Here is a 10292-nt window from a genome sequence, read left to right as displayed (position 1 = left end):
TATTGATTTTGAAAATAAACTTTAAGTTAATATATTCAATAAATTATTCGACTTTGTTTCATCCTATACTGTACATGTATTACTGTTAACAGACGTTTTTGAGAATTAATTAATTTTGAGTGACCATTGGTAAAAAAAAAAAGATGTTTTTTTATTAAACAATTTGATAAAACTTAAAAATGAATTTTTAAGGAATCCATGTACATGTAATGGTATAAATCTATGAATATTAATGTGGTCGTAATCCTCTCTCCCCCCCCCCCTCATTTCGACACGATTAAAAATCGACAATACTTTACAGGTTAGAACATCTAAGCTGAAGAATAACGGTAGCGGGCCCCCCGCGGTGTAAACACGGTCTCAGGTAGCACCGCGATCAAAACCCGCGACGCTGTAACGCGGAAAGGATTAATACACCGCGGAGGGGACGCGGTCTAATACGGGATCCGCTTTGCCTGTACTGTAAATAAAGATATTAAATAAACTATAAATTTATCTTATTCATTTATTTTCTTATGTGAATAAATCTACAAATAGACTGAATTAAGAATGAATGAATAAATAAATAGATAAATAAATAAATAACGAGAATTGTATAAATTTATTCATTTATTTGTTTATTTTTTAATTTATCACCCATTTATATCCCCAAAATTTGATTTATTAGTTTTATTTTATTTATTTGCTGAAATATGCTACAAAGTATTTTATTAGCAGATTAAAACGACTTTTTATTACTTTAAGTCCATGATAGATATCAAAATAATCGTCTCATTATGCACAATATTAATCTGTCAATTAGATTTTTGACACATTGATTTGATCAAAAATCGGTTTTCCAAACCCTAACACGGTTCTGAAAGAACATCAAAGCCATTGATGTTTACCAGTAATTAACTCGGGGTACACGGTCATGACACCTATTGTCTTTTTCACTGACCGCTATACCTTGTTTTTGTTGTGGCAGGACGACCGTGTGTAGATTGCAGCTGTTTGAAATAACAATTTCTCTCTGTATGAGAACTGATTTTTTTTCAATCAAAACAAACTAAAAGTATCAAAGAAACCATTGATGGGAAAGATTGTACATAATGAGACGATTATTTTGATATCCATCATGGAAGTAAAATAATTAAAGTAGTTTAAATATGCTTCAAAAATACTTTGATACATATTTATCGTAAATCAGTTTACATAGAATAAGCCAAACAAATCCCATTTTCGGGTATATGATTATTTAATTTGTTTGTATCGTCAATTTAAAAATAAAAAAAATGTTTTTATAATGATTAAATACATGCAGTTAACTAGTTTATTTTTTATTTACTAACTATTTAAAGACCCAATTTTTTACCGTACGGTTACCTGAGGAGGGGGAGTGGTCTAGGTAACAGTGGTGTTATTTACCTGGAGACCCCAATACCCAAGATGTCAAAAATCTATATACACGTAGCATTATACAGGAAGTCTGTGTCTGGTGATCAGGGTCAATATTCCGTGTTTCGTGTCTAAATTTGAGTGAAAATACTTGAAATAATTTAAATATTTCAATAAAAAAATTTCATAAATACTTTCAGTGATATATAATGAAGAAAAAAAAAATCATAAACAGAAATATCGTTTTTATATTTAAAAAAAAAATGACAAATTAAAGAAAAGAACACAGTGTAAAACTACAAAGTAAACATATCTTTTTAAATTAAACTTGTGTAAATATCAAAATAAAAAAAAAATAATATAATAAAATATTCCATTCATAGGTAGGCCTATCCGTCGTGTGAACATATACAATGTACCGTACTACGATGGGAATATTGCCTACGTTCTGATCAACAATAGTGTCGAAAATATTCCCCATTTCCGGGTGTTCGTGTTTATTTTTTTTTAATTGTTTGCAAGATTTCTTTTATACTTTTAAGAATTGATATTTGGCTGTATATATACACTTTTTAATTTCGAATATTGGGTATTGACAGATGTAAGGAAATTCGAACTAAAAGTTACAATCTCGAAACTCATAGCTGTTTTCATTTCAGAACTTTACAACGGAACATGGTATAGATTGTATTCATATATACGTAGATAAAACATGGGATAAATGATTTTTTTATCCGTGCCGTTTGTGCTAAATATCTTTTCTATTATTTTAACTTTAATCGGCAATTAGCGTTACTGTGCACGGACTGGTCTAAATTCTACAGAGCAGATATATTGGACGACATATCGCCTAAAATACAATAAGATAAGATAAGCTTTATTTAAAGTCAGTATGGTAGTTAAAAAGTAACACAAGCTCTAATGAGCTTTTGACTGACATGTTTAACATATACATAACAGTAAAACAATGAAAACATCCAGCACTATATAAACATAGAATTACTTGCAACAATACAGCACACAGTCTAATTTAAAGGACGTCATCAGTTAAAGATACATATAAAAACACACATGTACAGACACATAAACAATACAGCACAGATGCATAGAGAAAGCAACAGGTATACATACATAAGTCACAACATTACAAACATGCGAACAGCACATCGACAGAAACATAAAAAGAACATAACAGGAAAAAAATGAAAAGAAAAACTGACACACATGCACAGACACACAAACAAAAAGGACACAACTTACCTAGTGGAGCAGGCTGTACACACACAGTCCTTACCGCTCCAAGAGGCAATCATAGATTTAAACTGTAAAAAATATGTTTGATATTTAAAATGTTCAGGTAAGGAGTTCCATAAAACTGCTGCTGCATATCTAAAAGACATTTTGCCATATGATGTAGTTCTCACTTTTGGTATTTCTAAAATGTTTGAATATCTAAAATTGTATGTCACTTTCTTAAAACTCACTAAGTCTGACAGACATCTAGGAGAAAGGTCATGTAAAATCTTAAAACATTCCAGAGCCATGCTACGCATCCTTCTACTCTCTAATGATGGTAATTTTGCCTTAAGTAGTAATGACTCATAGCTACTCTCCAAATCTTTATAAAAAAAACGTAAAGTTCTTTCTTGAATTTTCTCAATTTCCTAGTATTTTTCTTGGAGCAGAAGTGCCATACAAGAGGACAGAAATTAAAATTTGACAAAATAAAACTATAAAATATTGTAATTTTGTTTGCCCGAGTTAATACTGAGCCAATGCGTTTTAACACATTTAATTGTTGAGCAGCTTTTTTACAGATATTACTAATATGGACATCAAATTTGAGCATAAAATCAATATCAATTCCCAATAATTTGACAGTCTCAATACACAAAATCTCTGCACCATCAATTTTAAATACAGGGTTCTTATCAAAAGTTTTCTTACCCAAGGCAACTGCGTGAAATTTAGATGGATTGGCTTGCATACAGTTTTCTTTAAACCATTTCAATAATACAGAAATTTCATCTTGTAAAGTATTTATCAGAGTGTCATAATCCTTATGCCAGTATGCTAAAGTATTATCATCTGCATAATTATATAAAGACCCATTCTTAATGAAATAAAAAATGTCATTAATAAAAACATTGAAGAGTAGTGGTCCAAGGATGGAACCTTGTGGTACTCCCTTTTTAATACCAACCCAACTACTGACAACTTCCTGAAGTTTCACTTGCTGAAAGCGCTCAGTCAAATAGCTTCCTAGAATGGAGACAGAATTTGAAGATAAACCATATGCAGAGAGTTTACTTAATAGTATGTCATGAGACAAACAATCAAAAGCCTTAGAGAGGTCCATTAAAATAGCAGCAACATGTAAGTTCTGATCTAAAGCCATTTTCCAGTCTTCAAGGAGTCGCAGTAGTGTAATTTGGCATCCATGACCTTTTCTAAATGCACAAAGTGCGTTGTTAAAAATACCATCAAAATAGTCAGAAAGTTGTACACATAAAACCTTTTCAAAAACATTTGACACGGTTGGTAAAATACTAACAGGTCTATAATTACTTTTTAACAGAGGGTCTTCTTTTTATATAAAGGAATGACCTGAGCTTGTTTCAGTCTATCAGGAAAAGTATCATTTGTATGGATTGGTTAACAAGAATAGAAATATCTTTACTCAGAACAGGTGCTCAAATTTCAGAAGTTAAGCTGATATTGTATCTACACCAGTGGATTTCTTAACATTTAGTTTGTTTATTAACTTGTTCACTTCTTCTTCATTAGTTTTCTTAAAATCAAATGTCTCAGTAAAAGCAAAATTTTCTCTGATGGCATTTTGACTACAATGATCTTTTTCATTAAAAACTACATCTTTCCCTATTTCACTAGCCACATTAGCATAAAATTCATCAAAAGTGTTGCAAGTTTCTATTGGGTCATTCAAAATCTTGTCATTTTCACATAAAAGAATTGTATTTTCTGCGGACTTTGATTTTTTCGATAAGAATGGTTTAATTGTTTTCCAAAAATCTGAACTTGTTTGTCCCCCTACACATCTTTCTTGAAAATAGTTTCTCATTGATACCCTTTTTAGTTTTGTAACATAATTCCTGTGTTTCCTAAACTCTTCCCAATTCTTATCTGTCTTACACTTGTCAAACTTGTTTTTCAGCATTTGCTTTTTATAAATAGCCCTTCTTAATTCACAGTTCATGTATGGTACACTATTTTTATGTTTTCGCCTTTTTTTCCAGGGTGCATGTTTGTCTGCAACATTTACAAATGCTTTTTCAAAATTTTGATAATTTACATTTACATCTGAGGCATCATTTGCTACTGGGGGTGTTTCAAATTTTTGTAAGTCAGAAATATAAGATTGTACATCAAAGCTCTTAAAACTTCGAGTTAAAATGACAGAATTTTTAGAATTTGTGATACTGGCCTTGATAAAAGTTCAAATAAGATTGTGACAATCGCTTACTCCAGTATTAAAATTTAGGGTGTTTTTACATACTGATGTTAATATGTCATCAACAAGGGATGATTCGCAACCCTTTTTAAAACATGTTGGTGATTTAATAATATTATACAGATCGAAAATGTCACATATTTCAGCTAGACATTTGGATTTCTCTTCATTCATCATATCAAAATTCAAATCTCCAAAAATCATGATTTTTTCATAAAAAGAAGTACTTTTTTCAAGAATATTGCACATAGATTTGTTAAAACAGAGCTCATTGAAAGATGGAGGTCTATATACACACAACAAAATCCACTTAATATTACCTAGTGTCACTTCCATAGTGATGGATTCTAAATCTCGGTCCTCAAGGTCTGTTCTTCTCCTAGCTGGAATATCTGATCGCATAAATACTGCCAGCCCTCCTTCATGCCTTGTTCTGTCACGCCGAAACAGTTTATAACCTTCGACTGCAAAAATAGCATCAAGGAACGAAGAGTCTATTTTCGTTTCGCTAATGATGAGACAGTCAACCAATTTATCAATTAATATGTCTTTAATTTCGACAAATTTATACCTTAGACTGTTAATATTTAAGTGACACACCAAAAAGTTATTTAGGGTTTGCTTCCTTGCTTCTCGTAACGTCTGCCAGATGTCTGCATCTTCCAGCTGATCGGTCTCTGAAATTGGGTCACTGGGTTGCGGATTTTGTATATCCGAATCGTCGATCCCGATCGTAATGCGGGATACGGGATCTACAGCATCTGCAGTAGTTGAGGATGAATATGGGATATTGTTTGTACACGTACTGCATGACCATTGACTGATCATCCCTGGCTATATTCATTGATTTATAGCTAAAACCAATACTCTTTGATATCTCCTTAACATTCTCATAAATAAATAAATAAATAAATAAATAAATAAATAAATGAATAACCAAACAAAAACCGAATTATATTCACATTCATTGTTTATTTCAAAAGTACCGTAGAATATGAATGTGTCGATGTATCTATTTTGTAAATGTCCGATATGGACATGGATTCATTTATACAATATTAACCCCTGCACGCACGGATTGAAGTCTAGTTTGTTAAATTTGAATCTTGGAACTTAAGCCCCATATATATTTTTACTTGGAGAATATCTTCCATGATGATATGCTAGGAATATTAAATATAGGTCTTAATTAATTGTTGAAGAAGTTTTACACACTCTCTCAACAGACTTTGCTAAGAAATGCAAACGTATTAAAGAAGTCAAGAGAAAATTTACATCACAATATACACACATTTATCTGAAAATCGTACAGTTTGCCAAATATCTCAAAGTTTACATCCCGAACGTTTTCTTTTATCATTTTAAACCACACTACACTTCAAACAGATCAGCACTAAGTCATAAAAAAATCGATATCAGAAAATAGTTTCGCCTACTGCAGTATTTTGATTTTTGATACTCCAAATATGATACCTTGTACTGCATAAGGATCGTACGAGGATATAATATATACATGTATATCCTGATATGTAAGGATCCACATGAATTTGCATAATTTGACCAATCTGTATATTATTCAAAATATACTCACCGTCAATAGAAACGCAACACCCTAATTTAAGGGGTGAAAATTCAAATTTTCTCTGACATGGCGTAGTGTAGTAACCCTTGTATTTCGGTCAAGGAACTGTCATTCATGGTTTTGAAACACATCAGCCCGAAAAGTCGTTATGTAGTGTATATTTGCATCTGTAGCTTTCCCTTTTCTTTATTTTGAGAATTTCCAACATTAGCAATGAAAATGCGTGCTTTCAGTTACTTTGAGGAAATACAGGCATCACATCCGGAAAAGACAGAAGGATATTTTTCCGGAATTTTAGTACAAGACATATATGATCAACAGGTACAAAACCTTGAAAACCTAAAATATTGTCAATAATTTTATTAAAAAAGCTAATTTTTGATTTCTGTTCAGGGGGCTAAAAATCAACTTCCGGTAATGGAATGAAATTCATTCAATCGTTAAATAACTGATTTGGCAAAGTAAAAGATGTCCTAACTTTTTTGGTACATAGTTATATCCCGCACATAATTTTCACCCCTTAAATTAGGGTGTTGTGTTTCTATTGACGGTGAGTATATATTACATAAAATAAGATTATATTTATTGTCATGATTACATCTGATAAAATATTATAAGATTGCAGTTATTAACCAAAATGGTGCAATTTCAATGCAAAAATGTTATATTATTTATACTGTAGCTCAGTAAGATGCACACTGCATGACGTCCCTTTTTGCGGTTTTGAGTCATGTTATATGTGCACTTGTCTTAAATATACCTCTTTAAAATCCTTGATATAACTAATTCCACGAGTGACATACCTTCACAAACTAAAAAATAAGCGTTCATTGAGTCAATATATTAATTAAGTAAAAATGTAAACCTAAACACTTTATTCTGAAAGAGTAATACTTAGTACATTTAAATTGTTTAAAATATATTAATAGGGCATCTAAATTGTACAAAAAATGTATTCAATCGATAAATTTTCTTTCGCTTGATCAACTGCAATCTTTTTCGAAAGGAATCCGTCTTGGAATAAACATAGTATATACTACAAATATGTGTTTTTTCTGCAATGTTTAGGTCTAAGTGTACTAGATGAAAACAAATCGTATCATACTATAACGCGACAGATAATTAACAGTTAAAATGATTTTGTTACAATCGATGATTTTAATATTCTACAAATTCATTAACTTTCTTCCAATTTTAGCATCTTTGAAAGACTTGTGAATTGTGTCACGTCAAGACTGAATTCTATTACAAACTCGACTTGCATTGAAAAAGACAAGTTACAACTGATCAACGAGATTCAACCTCTGCTAACTCAAGAAGAAAAGGCCTCGTTTATCATTTGTAAGTATTTAAATATTCATCAGATGCAGGGATTTTCAATATGATTTTTTTCTAACTGGGTTATAGAGAAAAAACAGCAGAATCAGTTTTAATCTTGAGTACAAAAAATATAGAAGTGTTCATCTGCATAATTTTTATTTTCTCTCCTCCTTTATTTACGAGAACATGGAGAACAGGTACATAAAACCACCGAAATTGGTATAATTTTACTAAAAATTATCTTGCAAAGATTGATAAATTGGTACCAAAAATTTTTGTAATAAAGATTCAAAGTATAGTCTATTAATTAAAAAAAACATATAAGTATTAGATTGATTGTTTTTCATTGCAAGGCATTATTTCCTTAGACTAAACTGAGATGTCAATAATAGCTCGACGCAGTAAAAAAGTATAAAATCTATTGTGCAATTTAGTACATACGTTGTGGATTTTTTTTATTGAATTACTGGACCGGCAAATATTTTTGGATATTTATAAAATTATATATTTGTATGTATCATGCTAAGAAAAAAAATGATTTGAATTTTGATACCTTGTTTTAGATGTAGTGAAATAGGGAAACCTCAAACTGAAGAACGGACATTTTATCGCGGTTTTTCACTCATTTATGAACCAAAAGTAATTAAATTTTGAAATTGTTATTATTTGATATCCACTTCTCATTTAAAAAATGAAAAGAAAAGTTGGAGTAGACTTTATTGTACTGAAATAGTTGGATATCAAAACCTTCTAAATAGGACTAAATTATATCCAAGAAATTTTATAAGTCGCAAGAAGTTAAGTTTATACTTTTTTATTATATATGTTTCTAAAACAAATAATGCTCCATACATTATGAAAAAATTGCGGGTTCCAGTAATTATTCAACCAAGCCTCTTTCGTTACTCCTCACTAAAATATTGACAGTACTGAAGGAAAAACTTTAGGAGTACTGTGCAACAATATATTCAAGAGGTGGTGTGAATCAGATGTGGATACTCAAAAATTCCAAATAACTTTTGAACAATTTGAAATCGCAAAATTGTACCAAAGTCAACAGTTGAAAAAGATACGACTTTTCAACTTCATATACAACCATTCCCCACGATTAATTAAAGTCAAGGCTTTTTGTTTTCATCGACAGCTGCTTTAATTTTTAAATAAAAATGGAACTCGTAAATTTACTTACCTGGTCATTGGTCATTTGCAAAATTATTTTTTAAAAACACATTCTGATTGCACACACAAGTGCTCTGAAGTCGACATCAAAGAGATGCTTGAGTTTCTGATTGACAATATCTACTGTAAACCAACTTTTATTCGCGTGCGAGAAATTTTCGCGAGGTTCGAGAGAGCCTAGTAATCGCGAATAATTCTCGCCGTGAACCGGTTTTGAAAGTCTCTGTTGTATTAACAACAGATTCAAAAAAGTTTTGATTGCGAAAATTAATTGTTGCGAATGAGTTTACCCCCGGTAAATCGCGAAATAAAGTCGTCGCGAATAAAAGTTGATTTACAGTATCCATGTAGTTTTTTGAGACCGGGTACCAATTGCGCACCGTTATTAGCGGACCTATTTTGATATTCTTATGAAGCAGAGTTTGTGCAAAATCTTATGCCTGAAAAGAAGAAAACACTTGCTGTGGCCTTCAACTCGACATTTAGATATATCGACGACATATTTCTGATTTATCAAACATAAAGGATAATTGGTTTTTATCTTGCCCAATGGCCTAATGCAAAATTTGTACTGTTTGGAAGCAATGGTCGATGCATATTTGTAGGAAATACAGGATGTAATCGTCAGTTTGAGCTATTATGAGATACAAGACTGGATCATTTTCTGGTTGAAAAAATTCATTTAACGTGGCAATACCCCCGTTGATATATTGAAGTTTAATGAAAAAAAAACCAGGTTGTTTTGTCTGTATTTTCTTCCTTTAAACGAGGCGGTTTACAATATCCTTAACCATCGATGAGAACCTTTATTCTGGCGTGGAGCAATCTAAATATGGACTTTTCAGTTTTTGAGTAGACTGTATGAAAAGAACTTTATTCGGTAATAACCAATATTTGCCCCCCAAATCAAACTTTGATGGAGAATCTTTAATTATGTTCTATACAGGGGGATATATGCTGACTTAAAAGCACTGGATATTTTCATAAACAATGACATCATATGTTTGAAATAACGTTACAAAAATGACGTTAATTATCTTGAAACTATAATATGTTATGCTAGTTCTTTCAATGCAGCAGAATACAGTTTGGCGAAAATGTGATGAAGGACTAACTGTTGACTTATATAAGGAAGTAATGAATTAAAGGATACATCGTTTATAAAAGACCAACTGTAAGACCGAAGCCCATTTAAAAACGCAATGACTGCCTTATGTTACAAAATTTTATTGTACTCTATGGGTTTATTATTATAAACCAGTCAGAATTGCTAAAGTACCACTTATATTATGATAATTAATTTTTGAGAATTGAGCATAGTCCTCATTCTTAAGTCAACATAGTTTATAATACATGATCTTA

The 10292-nt window shown here is 31.2% G+C and overlaps 1 long non-coding RNA gene across 1 annotated transcript; it reads right to left on the bottom strand.

Moving 5' to 3' along the window:
- Window positions 1-2244: 2244 nt before the first annotated feature.
- On the bottom strand, window positions 2245-5542 carry LOC134240366 (uncharacterized). The gene is made up of 3 exons (XR_009986421.1): window positions 5421-5542; window positions 5170-5313; window positions 2245-2699 (listed from the first exon to the last, which is right to left on the bottom strand). It is a non-coding gene; the product is annotated as an uncharacterized LOC134240366 (long non-coding RNA).
- Window positions 5543-10292: the final 4750 nt, after the last annotated feature.

The sequence above is a fragment of the Saccostrea cucullata genome, unplaced genomic scaffold (assembly GCF_032062105.1).
Source record: "Saccostrea cucullata isolate Sc308-1 unplaced genomic scaffold, CSIRO_AGI_Scuc_v1 ctg1053, whole genome shotgun sequence".
NCBI lineage: Eukaryota > Metazoa > Mollusca > Bivalvia > Ostreida > Ostreidae > Saccostrea > Saccostrea cuccullata.
Note: the sequence above shows the minus strand (reverse complement) of the source record. Positions and strands in the feature narration are given on the sequence as shown.